The sequence below is a fragment of the Theropithecus gelada genome, chromosome 1 (assembly GCF_003255815.1).
Source record: "Theropithecus gelada isolate Dixy chromosome 1, Tgel_1.0, whole genome shotgun sequence".
NCBI lineage: Eukaryota > Metazoa > Chordata > Mammalia > Primates > Cercopithecidae > Theropithecus > Theropithecus gelada.
Window position 1 is genome coordinate 128981580 of NC_037668.1, and position 25336 is coordinate 129006915.

The window sequence follows — 25336 nt, forward strand, 5'->3', positions numbered from 1 at the left end:
AATTAGTATTATTTCCTCCTTAAATGCTTTGTAGAATTTATCAGTAAACAAACTTGGTCTAAAGTTTTTTGGTGGAAGATTATTAACCAAAAATTTAATTTTAAAAACTTATATAGGGCTATTTAGGCTATCAATTTCTTTTTCAGTGAGCTTTGGTAGTTGTGACTTTCAAGATAATTGTCTATCCCATCTAAGTTTTAAAATTTATTGGCATTAAGTTGTTCCTGATATTCCCTTATTACTATTTTAATGTTTGTAATGTCTATAGTGATGTTTCTTCTTTTTGCCTGATCAGATTGGCTAGAGACTTATAAATATTATTGGTGCTCCCAAAGAATCAGCTTTGATTTCATTGATTTTCTCTTTTATTTATATGTTGCCACATTTATTGATTTATGCTCTTTTATTACTTTTCTGTTTTCTTTGGATTTGCTTTTTTAAAAAATTTCTTAAATTTAAAGTGGAGGTCATTTGTTTCAGACCTTTCTTTTCTTATGTAGGCTGTTAGTACTAAATAGTTCTCCCTGAACACTATTTTAGTTGTATTCCAGACATTTTGATATGCTATTTCATTCAATTCAATGTACTCTCTAATTTCCATTTGAATTGCTTTTTTATTCATGGGTTATTTAGAAGTATCACTTAGTGATTGTGCATTTTGTGGTTTTCTCTATATATTTTTATTAATGATATCCAATTTAATTCAATTTTGTCAGAGAACATATAATGTATGAATTTAATCATTTTACATTTATTGAGATTTGTTCTATGGCCAGAATATGACATATCTTAATAAATGTTCCATGGGCATGAAAAGAATGTGTAGTCTGCTCCTGTTGGGTGGATTGTCCCATAAATGTGTCTTAAATTGGTTGATAGTATTGTTGAAGTCTTTATAGTTCTGTCCAACTTTTATATCAATTAATTAGAGAGAGATCTTGAAATCTCCAACTATATTTTTAGATTTATTTATTTCTCCTCTCTGTTCTATCAATTTTGCTTCATGTACTTCTAAGTTCTCTTATTAGATAAATAGTTGTTTAGGATTTTTATATCCTCTTGATGAATTGTGAAAATTGATGAATTTTCATAATTATGTATAAACCTCTTATTTCCTTGTAAGAATTTTTACTCTGAAATCTAATTTGTGTCATATGAATGTAGTCACTCAAGCTGTCTTTTAATTAGTATTGGCATGTTACAATTTTCTATCCATTGAGTGTCAACCTACTGGTGTATTTATATTTAGAGTGAATTTATTGCTGACATAATATAGTTGGATCTTGCTTTTCTTGCTAGCATGACAATCTTTCCCTTTTAATTGAAATCTTTAGACATTTGTATTTATTGTTATTGATATGGTTAGTTGAGTTTAAATCTATCATTATGTTTTTTGTTTTGTATGTGTCCATTTGTTGTTTTATTCTTTTTTTTTTTTTTTTTTTCTGAGACAGAGTCTCGCTCTGTCACCCGGGCTGGAGTGCAGTGGCCGGATCTCAGCTCACTGCAAGCTCCGCCTCCGGGGTTTACGCCATTCTCCTGCCTCAGCCTCCCGAGTAGCTGGGACTACAGGCGCCCGCCACCTCGCCCGGCTAGTTTTTTGTATTTCTTTTAGTAGAGACGGGGTGTTGTTTTATTCTTATTTGATTGTGGCAAGAATGCTTAATATGAATCTACCTTCTTAATTGATCTTTAAGTGTACAATACAACATTGTTAACCATAGGTACAATGTTGTACAGGAGATCTCTAGAGCTTATTTATTTTGCATTCTTGAAGCGTCATACTATTGATTAGCAACTCTCCATTTCCCCTTTACTCCAGCCCCTGAAAATCACCACTCTATTTTGCTTCTATCAGATTATTTTAGATACTTATATAAGTGGAGTCATGTGGTATTTGTACCTCTGTGACTGACTTCTTTCACTTAGCATAATGTCCTCCATGCTGTCGCATATTGCAGGATATCCTTCTTTTTTAAGGCTAATATTCTGTTACAGGTATGTGTCACGTTTTCTTTATTCGTTCATCCATCAATGGGCATTTAGGTTGTTTCTACATCTAGGCTATTTTGAATAGTGCTGCAATGAACATGGGAGTGTTAATTTTCCTTGAGATTCTGATTTCAATTCTTCCAAAAAAATATCCAGAAGTAGAATTGCTGGATCATGTGGGAGTTCTATTTTTAATTTTTTGAGGAACCTCGGTACTGTTTTCCATAATGACTGTACCATTTTGCATTCTTATCAGCAGTATGCAAACATTCCAGTTTCTCCACATCCTTGCCAACACTTATTGTCATATATATTCTAACGGGAGTGAGGAAATATCTCATTGTGATTTTGATTTGCATTTCCCTGATGATTAGTGCCATTGAGCATCTTTTTACATATGCATTGTCCATTTCTATGTCTTCTTTGGAAAAAATGTCTGTTCAAGTCCAGAGCTTAGTTTTTAAACCGGGTTGATAGTTTCCTTTGCTATTGAGTTATAAAAGTTTCTAATATCTTTTGGAAATTAACTCCTATCAGATATTTGGTTTGCAAATATTTTCTCCAATTCCATAGGTGCCTTTTCATTTTGTTGTTTGTGTCTTTTACTGTGTGGAAAACTTTTCATGTGATATAGTCACACTTTTCTATTTTCTATTTCTGCTTGTGTTTCTGGTGTTATAATTATAAATTCATTGCAAGGACCAATGCCATGAATTTTTCCCCAATCTTTTCTTCTAAGAGTTTTATACTTTCAAGTCTTACATTTAAGTCTTTAATCCATTTTAAGTTGATTTTTGTTTATAGTGTAGGAGGAATCCCATCTGTTCTTTACTCCATATTTCCTCTTTTTTCTGCCTTCTTTTGGATAGATTGTGTATATTTTTTACAATTCTATTTTATCTTGTTAGCTTAATAGTTATTATTTTATGTTTTGTTTTTTAGTAATTGCTTTAGGGGTTATCATACATGCCTTTAACGTATCACAATTTACTTTCAAAGGATATTATCCCACTTCACATAGAAGAACTTTACAAGAGAACTGTTTTACACTTCCTGTTCCCTTTCAGCCTTTGTGCTGTAGGACATTTTAATTCTGGGGATGAATTCAACCCAACAATATATTGTTTTCATTTTTACTTTAGGCAATCAATTGTCTCTTAAAGGTATTTGAAAATTAAGAAAAACTTTATAGTTAACCACGTATTTACCATTTTCAGTACTCACTATTCTTTTCTGTGGATTTAAATTTTCTTCTTCTATCTCTTTCCATTTGAAGACCTTCCATTATCATATCTCACAGTATATGTTTGCTTATCACTAATTCTTTCACTGTTTTATGTATGAGAAAGTCTTGTGTGTGTGTGTTTCATTTTGAATGGTACTTTTACTGGTATCAAAATATATTCTAGATTGACAGTTTTTTTTCCTTTCAGTCCTATGAAAATGTTCCACTGTTTTCTGAATTGCATTGATCACCAAAATATTGTTAGCCAAATTTAAAACTTAACTGTAGCATCTGTGTACTATTTTAGGGCCTATTTTGTTTGTTTACTATTTCTCCCTTGTTTACATTTGTATACAAGTCTGAATTTGCATTTTTTGTCTCAATGTGTTTTTTTCTTTATGTGTATATTTTATTAAAAACATTTTTATTAGTTACTTGAAACATTTTATGAAAAGGCCGGAATACAAAGAAGTAAACCAACAAATGTAATACTTGGTACTTACATGGTACCTTGGAAATATAAGCATAAATAAAATAGTCTAGATGAAGTTTTATATTAGCTCACTGCTATATCTTAGAGAAGGCCCATGGAGTTGGTGAATAAGATAAATGAGGTTGAAAAGGACAACAAGAAATCTCTAGAGACTAAGTGCTGTCCAATGAATATAGGACTAGATAAAATGTCATAGTGCAGACCAAAAACATGTGTGCCAGTGGGAGGGTCTGGGCACTTCAGACTGGGATTTGGAGGGAGCTGAAGGCAAGTTTTGTCAAGTTCACAATGTTGCCAAGAAAAAACACTGATCTTTTGTGTGGGATCACACATGCTATGATGCCTCTATGTCTGACAGTCTAACTAGAATATGAGCATATATAAATGTGTCTAGCTTAATATATAAACTCCAAAGAGGGCCAGGAACATTCTTTTACTTTGAACAGAACTGTACTAAAAATTTAAATAGGTTCTTTCTCTAAAATGTTAATACGCGATAGGTCAAAGAAAATAGAGTAAATATCCATTTTTAGTTGTTTGGTACTATATCTTCCCTCATGCTACAAATCCCCAGAAACATTAAAAACATTAAGTTTGCAAATACATGCATAGTTTCAATAAAAAACATAAAGGTTAATAATTAACAGGTTAAGAATTCTGGGAGGCTTATGAAAGATGAAAAACACAATGACTCCGTAATCTAGAATGTTTATAATGATGCTGCAGAAGATGGAAGGAAATACCAGAATCAATAAGGATAAACATTTATAAAATCCCAAATCTAGATATAGTGTAGCAAAATTTTGAATATCTTAATAGAGAGGAAAATCTTCACTATTACCAAAGACAAACCCAAAATTATCTATATGGGGAAAGAAAAATCATCAGACTGACATCAGGCTTCTCATAAAGAGTCATTCTGTAAATATAACGAATCAATATCTTCCAATAATAACCAACGTTTGAGGACCGTTCTAAGCATTTTCCAGTTTAATTCTCCTAACATTATTTTGTGCATACCGTTATTGTTTCCATTTCACAGATAAGGAATTAAAGTACAGAGAAACCAAGTAGCCGGCACAAGCTCACATAGCTAGAAAATGACATGGCATAGAGTAGTTGAAAATACACCATGCTAAAAGTCAGAGTCCTGGATTCAAGTTCTTGCTGATGACTGTTGACATCTCTTCTAGCGTTTAATAATATGTAATTATGTAATTCTTCTATATTTAAGGCACCTTTGTAGATACAGTGGAGAATTAAAAGTGGTTAGAATCTCGACTGATCTGGACTCAGGAAATTAAAAACACAAGTCAAGATCTCCAAACCGGCATTCAAAATGTGGACATAGAAAAAAAAATTTAATGTCAATAGTTAGATATTTTCTTTTACCTTATATTTTTGGTAGGTACACTGGCTTTCCATTTAGGAGAGAGATAAAGTGTTTCATTAGAATGAATTTGTTTGAGTAAAAACAACAATGTAGATACTCATGCAGTGTGTATGAAGATGTGCCCCCAGTCGAAGTGGAGCTTGCAGTGAGCTGAGATCACACCACTGCACTCCAGCCTGGGCGACAGAGCTAGACTCCATCTCAAAAAAAAAAAAAAAAGATGTGCCCCGAGTCATGAGGGTGTATGTAAAGAAGTGAAGTTTGGAAAAGCTGAACTTGAGAGTGGTTCTCCTTTGTTGGACTGCTAAATTTTGATCAACACATAACATTTCTTTATTTTTATTTGTTATTATTACTTACTGTTACAGTGATGACTTTCAACCACTCTTTGCTGAGTGGGTTCTAAGACAAGAAGGTTAGAACTTGCTTGGAATAAAAGCTTAGAAGGATAAAGTAATATCAAGGCATTGTTTGCATTGGGAGGAACTACATGAAATTGCCAGTCAGAAACTGTCCAATATCAGTAATTCACATGGTTTGACTTGTATGTTAGTGTTAGGGTCACCTACAGTGCAACAAAGCACCCCAAAATTCAGTGACTTAAACAACAGATGGTTTACCATGTCTAACGATTCTTGGGCTAAGGTCAGTTGCATGGGTTTGAGTTCTTCTTTTTGGGTACCATTGCCTGAGGGTCAGTTGCCTAGGGGCTTGACTGGACTGGAATGTTCAAGATAATTCCTCCATATGGTTGATAGGTAGTGCTGGCTGTCTACTGAGAGCTCAGCTGTGGCTATCAAACAGAAAGCCTAGATTCTTCTCTTTGTGGTATGGCTTTCTCACAAATGGCCTGGGCTTAGGAGTTGCAGACTATTTTCACTGTATTCTACTTGGCTGTCAAACAGAAAGCCTAGCTTCTTCTCTTTGTGGTGTGGGTTTCTCACAACATGGCCTAGGCTTAGGAGTTCCAGATTATTATTTTCACTGCATTCTACTTGTCAAAGCCAGTTCACAGGGCCAGCGAATTCTGAGTATTGGGGGCTGAAGGTAGCTCCACATCTTGGTGTGTGTGAGAGCATGCATCTACAGATTGAATAGGAATTATTGGCAACCATGTTTTTTGGCCAGGTACTGCAAAAACATTTCTTTGATGAATGTCAGAGAGATGAGTCAGGGCAGTTCTATTCAAACAAAGACACAATGTGACAAGTAAGTAGTATGATTGTGGATACTATTTATTCCTTGGTGTGTGCTAATACAAATTATAATACTCAAAAGGGTACTGTTACATGAAAATGTCCAAAAACATTGATTCATAATCTAAGTGGAGTGATAAGATTGCCACAATTTGAGTAAAGACTGATTAATAGGTAGAGATAAAAACTGAGAGGGGGGAAAACACTAGTTCTGGCCAGGAGGTACTGAAGTGATCAAGCATGGGTCCATGGAGGAGGTGTTATTTGTTCTGTGTCATGAATCAAGGGATAAGATTTAGACAAGTTAATATGAGGAATGGCAGAGACATTCAAAGTAAAGGGAAAAGATTGAGCATAGGTATGAAGGTAGTAAAAGTCTCGGATGTCTATGTAGAGAAGCGCATATCGGTCCATTTGGCAGAAACATGAGGGTGTGTAGAAGAGTACAGTGAGAACCAAGGTTGGAAAACTGAGTTGTAATGAACTGAAGAAGGCCTTGAATGGCAGACTTCAGAGTTGCGCTTTGTTCAGCAGTGAAAGCCATTGAACGGGACTAACAAGATCAGGACAAGGCTTAAGGAGGCTGGCGCCTCATGTTGGGCTTGTATTTTCTATCCATACCTCTATTCCCTGACTGTTCCCACAGACTCTCCTCCTAGGTTCCTCCCTCCACTGGTAATTAATTACCTTTTTGTTATTTAATGCCAGGGTTGCTTCATCACTGAGAAACAGGAGAACCACTTTTCTTATGTTATACATGTATACAACAGGATATTATATAACTATTAAATGACATTCTCCAAAATTATTTATGGACATCAGGAAATGCCTGTGTTAATAAATTAATAAAAGCAGAAAAGGCCTGGTGTGGTGGCTCATGCCTATAATCCAAACACTTTGGGAGACTGAGGCAGGTGGATCACCTGAGGTCGGGAGTTTGAGACCAGCCTGACCAGCGTGGAGAGACCCTGTCTCTACTAAAAATGCAACAAATTAGCCTGGCGTGGTGGTGCATGCCTGTAATCCCAGCTACTCGGGAGGCTGAGGCAGGAGAATTGCTTGAACCTGGAAGGCAGAGGTTGCCAGTGAGCCGAGATTGCACCATCGAACTCCAGCCTGGGCAACAAGAGCGAAACTCAGACTCAGGAAAAAAAAAAAAAAAAAAAGTAGAATAAAATTATATATATAATTTGAAGGCATCATAAAAATCTGAAGTCGAGACACGTCATGTACATATATAGAGAAGAAGAAATCAAAGTGTTAAAATTGATAGTGGCATTATGGGTATATCAATTTTGTATTTGTATCATTCTCCATTTACCACATTAGAATATATTACAGTTATAGTCAGAAAAGGTTTCTTTTTTTTTTTTTTTTTGCTTTAATCACAGCCAGTAAGTCTTCAGACGGAAACCAGGTAAAAATAGCATCACACCTGAACTTGGGAATTGGAATCCTCAAAGACCCATAAATATTCAGGGCTTTGAGATCCAGACATGGGGTGAGGCAGCTGCTCTGATGCAGTATTTGAATGTTTGCTCCAAAGAGTATAGAAAGGAGAGGAAAGTACTTGAATAATCTTTCACCACCAAGCTGCCTCTGAATTTCTAAATAAAGCCTTGAGTGGAGGGAAGATAACACGAGCAGCCTGCACACCATCACTCCACACTCTCATAAGGCTTGCAGTTGGGCAAACCCAGCCATAACTGTTTGGTAAAAATGTTACACTGAAGGGAAATACGGAGTTTGAAACTGCCAGGCACAATCATTTCACCAGCTATCCAGCCTTGAAATGGTACCTTGTGCAAATTTTGATTTTTATCCCTCAAGCATCTTTTGTTCCCTCTTTTCCAGTCTTGTATAGTATATTATTATACTACGGGAATCTGCTTAGACAGAAGCAGATTAAGGAAGACTTATGGAAATCCAGGGAAAGGAGAAAAAGTGTCATATCATTATTCTAAATCATCATATGTGAACAACGAGATTTAGTCATTCATTGATTTGTTCAGAAATTTTCAATCAAGTAGCTCTGAAATTTTGTCTATGTCTTTGACATGAGAAAATTGTCCTCCTATCTGTCTCTCCCAGATTTACTCTTCCTAATCCAGGTCTGCTTTTTGACCCTTCTTTCTGCCATGCCAAGGGAACGTGGGCTCTTCTATGGCTTAGCTGGACAACTGGAGTCCTAGTTTTTAAAATTCTCCAAACCAAGTCAAGAAACTTTAGAAGGCTTCTACAGGTATTTTTAGAGCTTTCCCAGAAAAAGAAAGGAGAAATGTGACTAACAGCAGCAACGGAATTCTAGAGAATTAGATCTTTCTTTTTCCTATTTCCTCTTGAAGAAAGATATCCTCAGCATGTTAGCATAATGAAAACATAAGCCAACTTATTTCTTTTTAATCAACAGATGAGGTTGAGACCAACGTAATGAAAGAGGTGGGGAGAATAAGGGCCTTGAAAGTTTTCTTTCGTTCAGTGATCCCATTGCTCCGGGGTTGTCTCTGTTGTAATTGTTCTTCGGACTGACCAAAGCTGAGGAATAAAAATCTCTGTTTGATGCATCTGGAACAGTTTTAATGGTTTTGATACAAAGAACTGTTAGCTGGAATTTATTAAGAATCTACTACATAGTTATCCTGGATTAAGTGCTTTGCATGAATTTTTTTTTTTAATCTGACTGATAGGAAAACTAAACTCGAGCTCTTAAGTAATTTTTCCAAAATTGGGACATGATAGAGCTATGGCTGACCACAGTTTGTCTGATTTCAAAGCCTGCACTATTATTCTCTATGCTGTGCTATCTTTAATTCATATACATGAAATAGACTTCCACAGGCTTAGACATCTTTGAAGGACAGATGGTAAGTAGTCCTAAAAAAGAAATTTATCTTAAGTCCTCAGTTTGTTATGGGAAGGAAAAAGGGCTGATAATATTGCTCAGATAAGTTTTTGCTGCGTGTTTGCCTGAAGAGCATACGAATCCCAGAGTACTTATGCTAAACATCCAGGACTGTGCACTGGACACTTATCTTGTATCTGTTGAATTAAAAGAAACATATGAGTTATTTTGTTTAAACAGCCATCTGCCATCATGAGCGAATTCTTGAGGAAATTGCTTGGGACCTAAAGTACAACCCATATTTGATCTTTGTGTATATTTGTACTTTTTCAATTTGGAAAATTTGAAAGAAAGAGGTAAAAAGGGGAGTCAGAACGAAAATGGCAAAAAAAAAAAAAAAAGATTGTCTTAAAAGGCAAAACAAGTGTTTTGTGGTATTCCGTACTTGTGAGAGAAAGAGAAAAAAATAAAGCTGCCCAAATAGACACAGCCTGACACCAAATCAGTGGTATTAACACCAAACAAAGAGAGAAGGCCCTATAGGATAGTAAAGAAAACTTAGCTGAAATTGATCACTTTAGAAAAGAGAAGGATCATTCAAATTTTAGGCATGGTAGGCTGAATAATGGCCCCTCAAAGAATTATCCCCAGAACCTGGGGCTATGTTAATTTATGTGGTAAAACTGACTTTGCAAATGTGATCAAGTTAAGAATCTTGAGATGAGGAGATTATATTGCATTACTAAAGTGGGTTCAATGTAATCAAAAAGGTCCTTTATTAGAGGAAGTTGGGAGGGACAGTCAGAAAAGGAGATTTGACAGCAGAAGCAAAGTGACATGTTTTAAAGGTGGAGGCAGGAGGCGAGTCAAGGAATGCAAGTGGCCTCTAGAAGCTGAAAATAGCAGGGAAATGAAATCTCCTTTGGAATCCCCAGAAGCAACGCAGCCCTTGACTTAAGCCTCATAAAACTCATTTTACACTTTTTACCTCCAGAACTGAAAGATAATAAATAGATATATTTTAAGCCACTCAGTTTGTGATAATTTGCTAAAGCAACTATAGGAAACTAATGTAATACATATAATTCAGAGAATTCTAAGGATTCACAATGCAAAAAAATACCTCCTCTAATCATTTTATTCCTCACCCTAATATCTAGTTTATCCCCCAGAACTACCTACTCTTCCTGCCTTCCTGAGCATCTTTCCTTCCCACTCTGTCTCTGCTGGTCCTCATCCTTCACACTTGAGTGACTTCAGACAGCTGTCTCCTTGGTTATTCTCCCCATTCCTTCCATGCTAACTGGAGTGTGTCCCACACCTTTTGCCTGGCTTCACATTTATAAGTGTTTCTACCAAAACCTTTGTTGGATACATGTTACTTAAAAAGTCCCAGCTCTTCCCAATAACCTACCAAACCCTCTGTCCTTCCATTTTCTTATCATCTTCAACCATGACACAACGATAACCCTTCAATTCGCTCCATTCTGTCGTGTTTCCAGGCCTGTGCTACTATTACAACCTCTGCTAAACTAGAAATGCAAAATGAGCCCTATAAAAATACAATTAGAGTGGAAAACATTAATATACCACTCTCAGAATTGGTTATCTGTAACATAATAGAGAAATTGAATAATTTTGTTGAAAAAGAAATAAACTTAGAATACCTCAAATAGAGAGGACGTATTTAGTAGAATATTTACTAAATTGACTGTATATTTTGCCACAAGGAAAAATCTTAATTTCAGATTTATAGGGCACAATCTCTGAACATAATCCAAAGAATTAGAAATAGATATTAAAATATGAACAAAAATTTGGAATTACTCACAAATTAAGGATGCTGCTCTTAGCTAATTCTTGGATCAAAGAGAAATCAAAAATGAAAAGAATACCTACCTAGAGAGACATTCTACCAAAACCCATAGGGCACAGCAAACACTGTTGTCAGGGGAAAATGTCTTAAATGTCTTTATTATTAAAGAAACCAGAGAGAAAATAAAGAATTTAATATACACGTTAAAAATTTAATGGAAAAAAATTAAGAAGATGAAATTAATTTTTAAAAGCTTAAATTTATGCAATAGCAAACAAAAATGTAGAAAGCTATTTATTTATAAAGAACAGTTAAAATAGAGAAGCCCCTTGTGAGCCTGATTAAGTAGAAAAGAGATATTGCAAAAGTATAAAAGATTAAGAATGAAGATTTCAGCATAATAATAGTAAAGGTTAAAGTCATTTAAAAATAATATTACAGGCAAATAATCTTAAAACCTGAAGGAGATACATGATTTTGTATCAAAATATAAATTATAAATTTGATTCAAGAAGACCAGATTGAAAATGTGATTCAAGATCTAAAACTGAAAGTCACAAGCATCAGATGGGTTCTTGGCTGAGTTCAAAGGACTTGTAAAAAACAGTTAATTCTGATGTTATTTAAATCAGTTGTTCTCAAGTTGGCTGCAAGTGAGAATCACCTGTGAAATTTTTAAGTGACTCAGCTCCCAAGCTCTAACCGAGGCTAAACTATAGTAGAAACTCAGAAATATGTGTATGTTGTTAAATCTCTCCTCTCTTTCTAATGTAAAACTAAGTTCATGAACCACAATTTAAATTGTTCCAGGTTATAAAAAAAAAATATACAGAAGGCTCCTCTAATTCATTTTATAAAGCTAATCAAGGTGGTTTCATAACAAAACTTAATAATTACCACAGAAAAGAAAATTATAAACTAATCTCATTTATTAAAATGTAAAATGTCTAAGTAAAATGGCATGTAGAATTCAGCAAAAAATGAAAAGAATACTTCATAACAAAATATGATGTATCCCAAGAATTTGAGAATTGATGGGTGGCTCAAAGTCAGGAAATCTATCAATATAATCTATTACACAAACGTTTTGAAGGAGAAAAGAATTATGATGAAATAGTTGTGGAAAAGGTACTTTATAACATCCTTAAGTCACATTAAGTGACTAGGCAAGCATATGCATTGTCATCATTATTAGTAAATATTGTCTTAGAAGTTCTAGAGAATGCAAAACAACAAGGACACAGAACATGAAAAAACTTTTGAAAAAAAGATGAATCAAGTTATCTCCTTTTGCTTTCTTGGTATGACTGAAAACCTGTAAAACCAACAAATCTGATAACAACAACAAAAAGCAATAATAGTAAAATAGTTCGATACAAGTAAAACCTTGAAACATCAATAGCTTTTCTTTATGATAGTAATAAGTGCCAGGAAATGGAAATGAGAAAAGTATCTTTTTCCCAATAATGAGAAACACTACAAAATAATTAGGGATAAATTCGCCAATAAGATTTAAAAGGAAAATTATAAAATCTTATCGAAAGACAAAATATTTTATTTTTTATGTAAATGTAATTTAAATTTTAATGTAAAATTTATTTCATATGTAAAATTAGAAAGTATGCAATAAACAAAGTCAAAGGACAAACTATATTAGGCAAGAGTATTTGCAATGCTAATATCAGAGAATAAGCATAAATAATATAGAAAAAGCTTCTAAACTGATCAGAAAAGATAAGCAACTGAATAGAAAAATGAACAAGATGTGTGAAAATTCACATGAGCAAATTCACAGAAGTGAAAATTAAAAAGATTTTAAAATATATGAAAGTAGGGATAATGAATTATGAAATAGTGTGGTAGGCCGGGCGCGGTGGCTCAAGCCTGTAATCCTAGCACTTTGGGAGGCCGAGACGGGCGGATCACGAGGTCAGGAGTTGGAGACCATCCTGGCTAACACGGTGAAACCCCGTCTCTACTAAAAAAAAAATACAAAAAACTAGCCAGGCGAGGTGGCTGGCGCCTGTAGTCCCAGCTACTCGGGAGGCTGAGGCAGGAGAATAGCGTAAACCCGGGAGGCGGAGCTTGCAGTAAGCTGAGATCCGGCCACTGCACTCCAGTCTGGGCGACAGAGCGAGACTCCGTCTCAAAAAAAAAAAAAAAAAAAAAAAAAAGAAATAGTGTGGTATTACTTTAAATATATAGACCATCAAAGATTACAATGAGACACAAAATGCCGACTGCTAGAGGAGATGTGAGATAAGCAGTATTCTCATATTTGACTGGGAGAAATATGTATTATAGCCTTTTGGGAAAGGAATCCAGCAACATCTATTACTTAAAATACAATTAATTTCATTCTAGGGACTCTCTACCATGGAACTGAAGGCACCAGTATATAGGGCATATATGCTAAGATATTTGTTTGGTAGTATTCATGACAGAAAGAATTAAAATAAATTTACTGTGTTCTCATCCATTCATTAAGAAAGTATGCCTTGGCCGGTGGCAGTGGCTCATGTCTGTAATCCCAGCACTTTGGGAGGCTGGGGCAGGTGGATCACTTGAGGCCAGGAGTTCAAGACCAGCCTAGCCAACATGGTAAACCCTATCTCTACTAAAAATAAGAAAATTAGCCAGGCATGGTGGTGCATGCCCATAATACCAACTACTGGGGAGACTAAGGCAGGAGAATTGCTTGAACCTGGAGGCAGAGGTTGCAGTGAGCTGAGATCATGCCACTGCACTCCAGCCTGGGCAATAGAGGAATACTCTGTCTCAAAAAAAGAAATGTCTTTACTGAACTTCCATTAGGTGCTTTGTTCTGCGGTAGATACTATGAAGTGTAATAACGGGCTCCCACCTTCAAGAACCCCGGTTATAGCTGAGAAGTCAAGGCATACACACACAACAGTACCAAACAGGATATTTCAGACAGAGGACCTGTAAGCAAAGGCAAAGGGGACAGAAAAGATGTGCTGTGTTCTGGGGATGGTGAGTGATCCCACCAGAGAAGAGAATCACATCCCACGTATTAAGAAAAAAAATTGCTAATTCTTGAGCAGTCCTAGTGAGTGGAGACAGACTGCCAAACAGCATAGAATAGGGAGCTTAGCATGGACCTTTGTTAAGACCCTAACACTTTTAAAATAAAAATGGATTTGTACTAACCAGGATTTGAAAGGTGAAAGAAAGTTATTGCAAACTAAATAATTTTAATTTCTCATAAAGTCTCTAAATAGGGGGAATGTGGTAGACATGATGAAATCAGAATCTTTGGGGCAGATACGGAACAGTTACAATGACTGAGTAAATGCCTGCACAATGTGCACTGGGGGAAGGGGTCAGTTGCTTAAGTTTCATATGTGGGGGAATCTCAGTTGGAGTAGACAGGCGCACAGATGTATGTTCATCAGTTGTCAGCTGGAGTAGACAGGCGCACAGATATATGTTCATCAGTTGTCTGTGATAAGGAATCTGTTACTAATGTTGAAAAGTAAATTCACATATATTAAAGGTTTTCCCTCTAATAAAAGTCTCACTCATTGACATTCAGATGGTTTAGGTGAATAGGATAAAAGGTATGGGAGTTACAATCAGCAGGATAAAATGTAGATAAGCCTCAAATACCCTTAAAGCATCTGGGTGTACCCGCGGCGACGTGTTGTGTATCTGTGCATTGCTGCAGAGAAAGCTTCTGGCTTCATGGTTAGAAGTATGGCTTTCCGTGATCCCAGTGTCATGATCTGGATCTGAAATGAGGTAGAAGCTGGAAGTAGCTGAACAAGGATTTTTAAAGATCCCAGCCAGCATCATGAAAAAGAATAGGAAAAAGTTAATTGCAAATAATATAAAATCCTATTCTAGTCCAAATCGGTCACAACATAATTGGAACATTGTTTTAAAATCCTGTTCATCAACCATTGTAAAAGGGGTAGTAATTAAATGAAGCTAATCTAGAGGAAATCAATCAGGCTGGAGACAGCGATTAAGGAACTCGGATGTTAGATTAGAAAGAGAAGACTTAGGGATATGAAATCTGCCTTCAAATATGTGAACTACTATTGTTAAAAATGGCAAAATAATAGGAAGAATATAGAACTTTTTACTGAGATAGGGGTTGTGCTGTTAAGGACTTTAGGATTCCTTTTAAACTAGAGATTATGGGAAACCTAGAGTATCATTTTATAATAAATCAGGAAGGCTATGTTCAGAATGCCCAGGGCCTCGGGTGTCAAAGTCAAAGAACAGAGTAGAGCCCAAATGGGTCCAGTGCCAGCAGGACTTCCTGCAGTAGTAATTCCAAGGAGGGCATCCAGAGGACAAGCCAAAGGGTTAGTTAACAAACAGGAAGATTGGAGAAACGCCACGATGATGAGAAGACAGAACTCCAGAAAAGAATGTGGCACAGGCAACTGGAGAAGCAAAAAAAAAATCAGGCTGTCACAACCAGAGGGACTGGAGCAGAAGGGAAGTAAAATAATAAAGTTGGTTGTTGGGATGGGATGACAGAGTGATAGAGCAAGAGTCAGTTTAGGTCAAATCTGGTGGACCACCACATTAAGGATGATTTGTGCTTGGCACAGAGTAATCACTCAAGAAACATAAGCTATTATTATTTGTAGCTTTTGCCCTGATCAGCTGAGTTAAAATCAGGTATTTAAAATGGCGAGGGCATCCTCAGTCAGGACTAGATGATGAAGGGCCTTGAATGCCACCCTAAGGATTATGGATGTCATTCTGCAGGTAAAAAGAAGCATACGAAGTTATTTGAATTGGGATACGCCATAGGAACATTATTCATTTAGCATTGTGAAGAGGAGATAGGTGTTATAAGGGATGAAGAAAGCCATTAGTTAAGGCTTCTTGAAAAAATAAAAAAGGAATTAATGTTGGCCTTAATGGGAGTGGTAGGTTAGGAGTAGGGGATCTGAGTAACAACCCAGAGTGGGAACCTGAGGACATATTACCTAATCGAATCATGGAGCTGGCTATGTATAGAGCCAAAATGGGAAATAAAAGATGGAACATCATGTAGTTATCCTTATTTAGGATATGACAGAACAGGCTGAGAACAGCCAACCCCATCAAACTCACCCCAGCTGATCTGAAACCAAGAGGAACTCCTTAATAACTATAAAATTTCAAGCACTTGAAATTTAAGGCTTTGGTTCTTTTCATGGTTTCTTTCTTCATTCAAGTTCATGATAGAAGAAAGTTAAATTTAAACTTCTACTTGAATCTGAGCTGATCAGGTTAGTTAACAAACAAGAAGGCCTAAAGCAGCGGGGGAGAAAAACATTCACAGAAGCTAAAGGAAGAGGGAGTGTCAAGGATGGAGTGTTCTACTGTTTCAGGTGCTACAGAGTAGTAATGCAAGAACTGAAAAGTGGCTATGTATTTAGATTCAAGGTATATGCTACAGATTCATATATTAATACGAAGATTATCAGAAATGATGTAAACTTTTTAATATATGGTGGTAAATAAAGTCTTGTAGTCATTACTGAGAGTTGGAAAGAGAGAATTCAAAATTAGAATATAATAAAGGAAGGATATTTTTAAACATTGTAAGAGACTACTTAATAGGGAAGCAAAACTTCATTAATAGGGAAGCAGAGGGGAAACTTGCTAAGAAGATATATGGCTGAGTAGATATCTATGGACCTAAAGATAGAAGAGATTATGGAGGATATTTGCATGAGTACTAAGTGGATAGTAACTAATTTAATGAATGCAATGTTAGCTCCTGAAGCATTCTTAATTATATAAGGAGCTGGTATGACACCAATTCATTCATTACCTCTTGATACATTCAGCAAATTGTATCTGATGTTAAGGAACCACCAGGGATTTCAAACAAAGTGTTCCAGAGGTGGTGACATCTGGGTTGAGTCCCAAAAGATGGCTGATTGTTATTCCAATGAAAGGAGCTAGAAAGAACCCTCTAATCAGGAGTTCTAACTTAAAAAAAATGGATGGGTATCAAGAACACTCATTGGAAAAAGGACAAGCTCTTCAATAAATGATGCTAGCAAAACTGGATATCCATATGCCAAAGAAATAAAATAGACCGCCACCTCTCCCTCTATACAAAAGTCAAATCAAAATGGATCAAATACCTAAATGTAAGACCCAAAACTATAAAACTACTGGAAGAAAACATAGGGGAAATACTTCAGGAATATTGGTCTGGGAAATGATTTTATGAATCATTTCCTCAAAAGCATAGGTAACACATGCAAAAGTAAACAAATGGGATTATGTCAGACTAAAAAGCTTCTGCATGGTAAAAGAAATAATCAACAGAGTGAAAAGAAAACCCGAAAGATTGGAGAAAATATTTGTTTGCTTTTAATGCAACAGGATATTAATATCTAGAATATATGAGGAACTGAACCATCTCAACAGTAAAAAAAAAAAATCAGATTAAAAAATGTGCAAATGATCTAAACAGATGTTCCTCAAAAGAAGACATAAAAATGACTAACAAATATATGAGACTATGCTCAACATCACTAATCATCAAGGAAATGCAAATCAAAACCACAATGAGGTATTATCTCACCCCAGTTAAGATGACAATTTTCTTTTTTTGAGACGGAGTCTCGCTCTGTCGCCCAAGCTGGAGTGCAGTGGCGCGATCCTGGCTCACTGAAAGCTCCGCCTCCTGGGTTCACGCCATTCTCCTGCCTCAGCCTCCCGAGTAGCTGGGACTACAGGCGCCCGCCAACGCGCCAGGCTCATTTTTTGTATTTTTAGTAGAGACGGGGTTTCACCATGGTCTTGATCTCCTGACCTTGTGATCCGCCAGCCTCGGCCTCCCAAAGTGCTGGGATTACAGGCGTGAGCCACCGCGCCCGGCCGACAATTTCAAAAAGACAAAAAAATAAATGCTGGTGAGGATGCAGAGAAAAAGGGACACTGACATACTGTTGGTGGGAATGTAAATTAGTAGAGCCACTATGTAGAATAGTATGGAGTTTCCTCAAAAAATACATAGATATAAAGAACTACCATATGATACAGCCATTCTACTACTGGGCATTTATCCAAAGGAAAGGAAATCATTGTATCAAAGAGACATCTGCACATCCATGTTTATTGCAGCACTATTCACAATAGCCAAGATATGGAATCAACCTAGGTATCCAAAAGTAGAGGAATGGATAAAGAAAATGTAGCAAATATACACAATGGAATACCATTCAGTCATAAGAAGAATGAAATTCTGCCATTTGCAACAACATGGATGGAACTGGAAGACATATTAAATGAAATAAGCCACGAACAGAAAGTTGAACACCACATGTTCTCACTCACATGTGGAAACTAAAAAAAAGTTGATCTCATTGAAGTAAAAAGTAGAACAGAGGATCCTAGAGACTGGGAAGGGGGCGGGGGGCGGGGGGGATAGGGACAGATTACTTAAAGGATACAAAATTACAGCTAGTTAGGAGAAATAAGTTCTAGTGTTTAGTAGCACCAAAGGATGACTATGGTTAACAATAATATATAGTTTCAGGTAACTAGAAGGAGGTTATTGAATGTCCTCAGCACAAAGAAATGACAAATGTTTGAGATGATGGATATGCTAATTATCCTGATCTGATCATGACACATTATATGTATTGAAACATCACTATGAATCCCATAATTATGTACAATTATTATATGTCAAAAATAAAAAGAAATGGATGGTTAAAAGTTTGGCTGTTATAGTTAGGCCTTTTTTTTGTTGCAGATAAAAAACCAATTCAATCTGGTAAAAGAGGAATTATATGAACCTACCTAGCTAAACCTTGGGAAAGGTAGGCTAGATCGTTGGAAGCACAAACTCAGGACTCTTAATTTTTCCTTTTCTCATCTCTTCTCTCTATGGGCCAAATTTCTACTCTTCAGATAAGATGATCCATAAGCTGGAAGAACAGGCATTGCTGAAGGAAGATTTTCTGACCTGAGAGGAAAAATACTCTCTTTCTTTACCTTCAGTTTGAAAATGTCTATAGAAGGAATCTGATTATAATAATATAATTATAATCAATTACACAGTTAATTATAGTTAATTAACAATATAATTAATCAGATTCCTTCCATATTTAATCAGATTCCAATTAATAAGGGCAGGATTCCTGCCTTTATTAGTATCTTAAGTCAGGGAGACAGGGTCACCTCATCTGATGAATAACCATGATGGGAAATGTACCTTGTCCTTGAGGGAATTGTGAGCAGGCATCTCTGTTTATGTCTAATCCAATGGCATACCTAGGGAATTAATAGTGATTTGATATTACTGAATCTGAGGGAAGGCTAAAAGCAGATATTCTAGTTAAGAAGTCATTTGAATACAAGTAGAAAATGGTGAAGGCTTAAACTAAGGCAATGGTAGTTCTCACAGAAAGGCATGGAGATGAGAAAATTTGAAAAGTAGAATTGATAGAACTTGGTGGCAGATTTCTGAGAAAAACAAGGGAGAAGTTAAAATAAAGGAAATATCCAAGAATCCCAGATTTGGGAAAGAGAAGATAGGTATAATAGTCACCAAAATAGTAATTAAATAGGATTTAATGACAGAGATTAGGGATTATATAAAGTGACCATTACAGAGATGAATACACAGTTCAGAGTCAAGAAAGAAACCGGAGCTGGAGATACAGACTGGGAGTCATCAGACAAAGATGATGGGTGAAGTCGGAGACATGCATGAGATCACCAAGATAATACATACAGTTATGTATCACTTAAGGAAAGGATACATTCTGAGAAATGCATCATTAGGTGACTTTGTAGTTGGGTGAACATCATAGAGTGCACTTAACACAAACATAGATGGTGTAGCCTACTACACACCTGGGCTAGATGGCATAATCTACTGCTCCTAGGCTATGAACTGTACAGCACGCTACTGTGCTGAATACTATAAGCAGTTGTAACACAGTGGTCAGTATTTGTGTATCTAAACATATCTAAACATAGAAAAGCTACCATAAAAATATGGTATCATAATCTTATGGAACCGCTGTCGTATATGCAGTCCATTGTTTACTGAAATGTCATTATGTGGCAAATGACTGTAAAAAGTAAGGAAAAAAAAAACTAAAATCCTAAGAACACCAATATTTAATGAGAAAAGATAGTAGAGTAAATGAATCCAACAGAGAACAATAAAAGGAAGTAGTCAGGAAACCAAAGCGGTAAGAGTATTCTCAGTAAACCAGGGAAGGAAAATTTCAAGCAGGGAACGTCGTCAATGATGACATTTGCTGCAGTGAAATTGAGTGAAACAATGACTGCAGTGAAAATGAATAAAACAATGATTTCAGAGTGAGCATTGCATTTGGCACTTACTGAGGCTGCCAGTGAGTGTTGCCAAGGCAATTTCAGAGGAGTCAAAAGAATGATGTGTGATAACAGTGATTTAAGGAACAAATGAGAGGTAAGGAAATGGTGACAGCAATTATGGATTAATGCTTTAGAAAGTTTGCTTATGAAAATGTCATTTAAAGAAGTCAGAACCAATGCCAACAAGTGTGTTTTCATTTCCTTTGGATAAAAAAACTAGGTGTGAAATTGCTGAGTCATGGGATTGTGTATATTTAGCTTTACAAGAAACTATAAACTTCTCCAAGTAGTCATGCCATTGCACATTGCCACCACCAAAGTATTAGAGTCCCTCTTGGGCCACATTCTTGTCAATGCTTGGTACTATTGGTTTTATAAACTTTAACCATTCTAGTAGATAGGGAGTGGCATATCATGGTGATTTTAATTTACATTTCCCTGAAGACTAGTGATGTGGAGAGCATTTTCTGTGTTTATTGGCCATTCATATATTCTGTTTTTAATTGTCTCAAATTTTCTGCTCAAATTTTAAAAACTGGATTGTTGATTTTTAAAATTATTATTACTTAGTACCATAATTCTCTATATAACTTAGAAACAAGTCCTTCATCAGATATACATGTAACAAATGTTTCCACAGACTTTAGCTCACATCATTGTTTTATTATCAGTGTTTCATTGAGAGAAGTTCTTAATATTTACAAATTACACTGTATCAATTTTTCTTTATGCTTAATGCTTTTAGAATTCTAAGAAATCTCTGCATATCAGAAAGTCTTAAATATCTTTTCCTGTTATTTTTCCTAGAAGCTTTATAGTTTAAGATTTTTAGTTTAGTCCTGTCATTCATTTTACATTAATATTTATGTATTACATAACATAGCAGTTAAGATTCATATTTTTTTCCTTACAAAAATCCTGTTGTTATAGCAACATTTGTTTAAAGACTTCCCCTTCTCCATTGAATTGTCTTAGTACCTTGTCTAAAGTGTGTATGTTTATTTTTGGTCTGTCTATCCAGTTTTATTGACCTATTAATCTATATTTTATTAGTATCTTACTATTATGATTATATAGATTTTTAATAAGTTAATAAGTTTTGGAGTCAATGTAACCACTACAATTTTATTCTTATTTTTTAGGGTTATATTCCAGGTCCTTTGCATTTTCATATAATGTTTAGGTTTAGCTATCAGTTTATACCACATTAAAAAAAAAAAAAAAAGTCCAGGTATGGTGGCTCATGCCTGTAATCCCAGCACTTTGGGAGGCTGAGGCGGGGAGATCAACTAAGGTCAGGAGTTTAACACCAGGCTGACCAAACATAGTGAAACCCCATGTCTACCAAAAATGCATAAATCAGCTGGGCGTGGTGGCACACTCCTGTAATCCCAGCTACTCGGGAGGCTGAGGCAGGAGAATCACTGGAACCCCGGAGGTGAAGGTTGCAGTGAGCCGAGATTGCATTCCAGCCTGGGTGACAGAGCAAGACCTTGTCTCACACACACACACACACACAAAATAGCTTGCTTGGAATTTAATGATATTGCCTCAGGTCTATACAGCAATTTAGGGAAGACTGATGTTGTTAACAATATGTAGTTTTCCAATCCATGTGTTCATAGGCACAAAAATTCTTAGTAAATAGAATCTAGCAATACACAAAAATAAATCCATTTATTTCTCCTTTTAGTTCTGCCAATATTTGCTTAACATATTTTGAAACAGTATTATTAGGAGCATACATATTTAGTGTCATTAAACCTTCTTGATGAATCGATCCTTTTATCGTTATGAAATGATTTTATCTCTGATGATATTCTTTGTCTTGAAGATTCATTTCTTTGGTACCAATAGCAAACTGGTGTTACCATATCAATCAGTGTCTTTATTGCATATTTTTTCATGCTTTACTTTCAAACTGCCTGTGTATTCATATTTCAAGTGCATCCCTTTTAAAGTGTGTACAGTTGCACCTTGCTTTTTTTGTTGTTTAATTCAGTCCGCAATATCTGCCTTTTAACTATAGTTTATTTGCATTGGTTTAATTATTGATATGATGGGATTCTAAACTATCACCTTGCTTTCGTTTTCTACTTGCTTTGTTTTGTGGATATCTTTTTCTTCTTTCTTCTCTGCCACGTGTATTTTTTAGAATTTCATTCTGTTTCCTCTGTTTTTTGAACGACCTCCTTGTATTGTTACATTTTGTGGTTTCTCTAGAGATTATATAGAATATGCATTCTTAGTTTGTCACAGTCTAGAATTAATATTACATTATTTTATATATAACAACTTTACAGCAGTAAGGTACGTAATTTTCACTTATGTCCCTTCCTGTCATTTGTGCTACTCTTGTCATACATTTTACTTCGACATTTATTTTGAATCCCAAATACATTTTTTACTATTTTTGCTTTAGTCAAATAACTTTTAAAGAAATTAGAAAGAAAACCAAATGTTTATATTTACCCACGTATTTATAATTTATTCTCCCTTCGTTCCTTTCAATTCAGAATTCCATTTTTATCATTTCCCTTCAGACTATAAAACTGTCTTTGGCATTTCTTTGTAGTGCAGAGATACTGACAACATATTCACTTTGTTTTTATCTAAAAATGTCTTTTGTTTGCTTTCACTTTTCTATACTTCTCTTTGAAACATTTTATTGTGATAAATATACATATCATAAAATTTGGCATTAAAATGGTTAAAACCATTTTTAAGTGTACATTCAGTGGTATTAGCCACACTCATAATGTTGTACAACCACCAGCATTATCTATTTCTAAAACTTTTTTTTATCAACCCCCACCAAAAATTCTACAACCAACCATTAAGCAATAAGTTCCTATTCCCTTCTTCCCTCAGCCCCTGGTAACGCCTAATCTGCTTCTATCTCTATTCTAAAAATTTTTTATTAGTGAAACAATGCAATGTTTGCCTTTTTTGTCTGGCTTATTTTGCTTAGCATAATGTTTTCATGGTTCATCCATTTTGTAACATGTTTTAGAATTTTATTCCTTTTTATGGCTGAATAATATTTTTTGTATGTATACGTATGCCACATTTTGCTTATTCACTTATCTGTTGATAAACACTTGGGTTGTTTCTACATTTTGGCTATTATGAATAATGCTAAAATTAATATTGGTCTACAAATATCTATTTGAGTCCCTATTTTTAATTTGGGGAGTATATGCCTAAGAATAGAATTGCTAGATCACGTGATAATTCTATGTTTAGCTCTTCAAGGAAAGGCCAAGCTGTTTTCCACAGCAGCTGCTCCATTTTACATTCCCACCAGCAATGTAGAAGGGTTGCAGTTTCTCCACAGCTTTGCCAACACTTGCTATTTTCCTTTGTTTTGATTTTTAAATTTGTTTAATTCTAGCAATCCTATGTAGATGTGAAGTACTATCCCACTGTGGTTTTGATTGTATTTCCCTAATGACTAATGACGTTGCACATCTTTTCATGTGCTTACTGGTCATTTGTAATTATTTGGGAAAACGTCTTTTCAAGTTCTTTCCCCATTTTCTTTTCTTTCTTTCTTTCTTTTCTTTTCTTTTTTTTTTTTTTTTTTTTGAGATGGAGTCTCACTCTGTTGCCCAGGCTGGATTGCAGTGGCATGATGATCTCTGCTCACTGAAACCTCCACCCAGTGGGTTCAAGTGATTCTCTTGCCTTAGCCTCCTGAGTAACTGGGATTACAGGCATGTGCCACCACACCAGGCTAATTTTTGTATTTTTGGTAGAGACAGGATTTCACCATGTTGGCCAGGCTGGTCTCGAACTCCTGACCTCAAGTGATCTGCCCGCCTTGGCCTTCCAAAGTGCTGGGATTACAGACGTGAGCTTCTGTGCCTGGCCTCTGTGCCCATTTTAAAGTTGGGTTGTTTGCCTTCTTGTTGTTGCATTGTAGGGGTTTTTAAAAAATTCTGGATAGTAAACCCTATCAGATATTTGAATTGAAAACATTTACTCCAGTTTTATAGGTTGTCTTTTTACTTTCTTGATAATGTTCTTTAACGCACAGAAGTTTTCAATTTTGGTGAAGTGAAATTTATTTATTTATTTATTTATTTATTTATTTTTTGAAGGAAAATTTGTATTTTAATTATTTTTATGTACAGAAAACTCAACAGTGTACATTTAACCCAGCTTAGTGGCAAGTTCTTTAGCCTTTGCCTTTTCGAGCTTGGCGATACGAGCCACAGACTTGGGACCCAGGACATTGCCGCCCCAGTGATGGCGGATCTCATCGTATCTGTCGTTGTAATTGGTCCTGATAGCTTCCACCAGCTTAGCCAAAGCGCCTTTGTCTTCCGAGTTCACCTGTGTGAAGGCGACAGTGGTGCAGGTCTTCCTGTGGACTAGACGGCCCAGTCTGGCCTTCCCCTTGATAATGCAGTAAGGGACCCCCATTTTACGACACAGGGCAGGCAAGAAGACAACCAGCTCGATGGGATCCACGTCATGTGCAATCACCACCAGCTGAGCCTTCTTGTTCTCCACCAAGGTGGTGACGGTGTTAACTCCAGCTCGAAGGACAGGTGGTCTCTTAGTGGGGACATCCCCTTTGCCAGCAGCTTTCTTCTCGGCCCGGGCCAACAGCCTCTGCTTCTTCTCTTGCTTTGTTTCTGGTCTGTACTTGTGGGCCAGCTTAAGCAGCTGAGTAGCTGTTTGGCGGTCCAGGGCCTGGGTGAACTGGTTAATAGCAGGAGGCCCTTTCAGCCGCTTATAGAGGATGGCTCTCTGCCGCTGCAACCTGATATAGCGAGGCCATTTCACAAAGCGGGTGAGGTCTCTTTTGGGCTGGATGTCCTGTCCAATGCCAAAATTCTTAGGTCTTTTCTCAAACAGGGGATTCACCACTTTCTTGGCCTCCTGCTTTTTCACGACAGCAGGGGCCGGAGCCACCTTCTTTCCCTTGGCCTTCTTTCCTTTCGGCATCTTGGGCGGCGGGAGGAGCTATTTATTTTTTATTTTGTTGCTTTTGTCTTTCGGTGTCATAGCTACAAACCATTGCCAAAT

At 36.1% G+C, this 25336-nt stretch overlaps 1 pseudogene across 1 annotated transcript; it reads right to left on the bottom strand.

Annotated features, from left to right (window-relative positions):
* On the bottom strand, window positions 1-25280 carry LOC112611260 (annotated as a pseudogene). The gene is made up of 5 exons (XR_003116620.1): window positions 24441-25280; window positions 16969-16973; window positions 10123-10137; window positions 1203-1208; window positions 1-15 (listed from the first exon to the last, which is right to left on the bottom strand). The product of XR_003116620.1 is annotated as a 60S ribosomal protein L7a pseudogene (transcript).
* Between the last annotated feature and the right edge of the window lie 56 nt (window positions 25281-25336).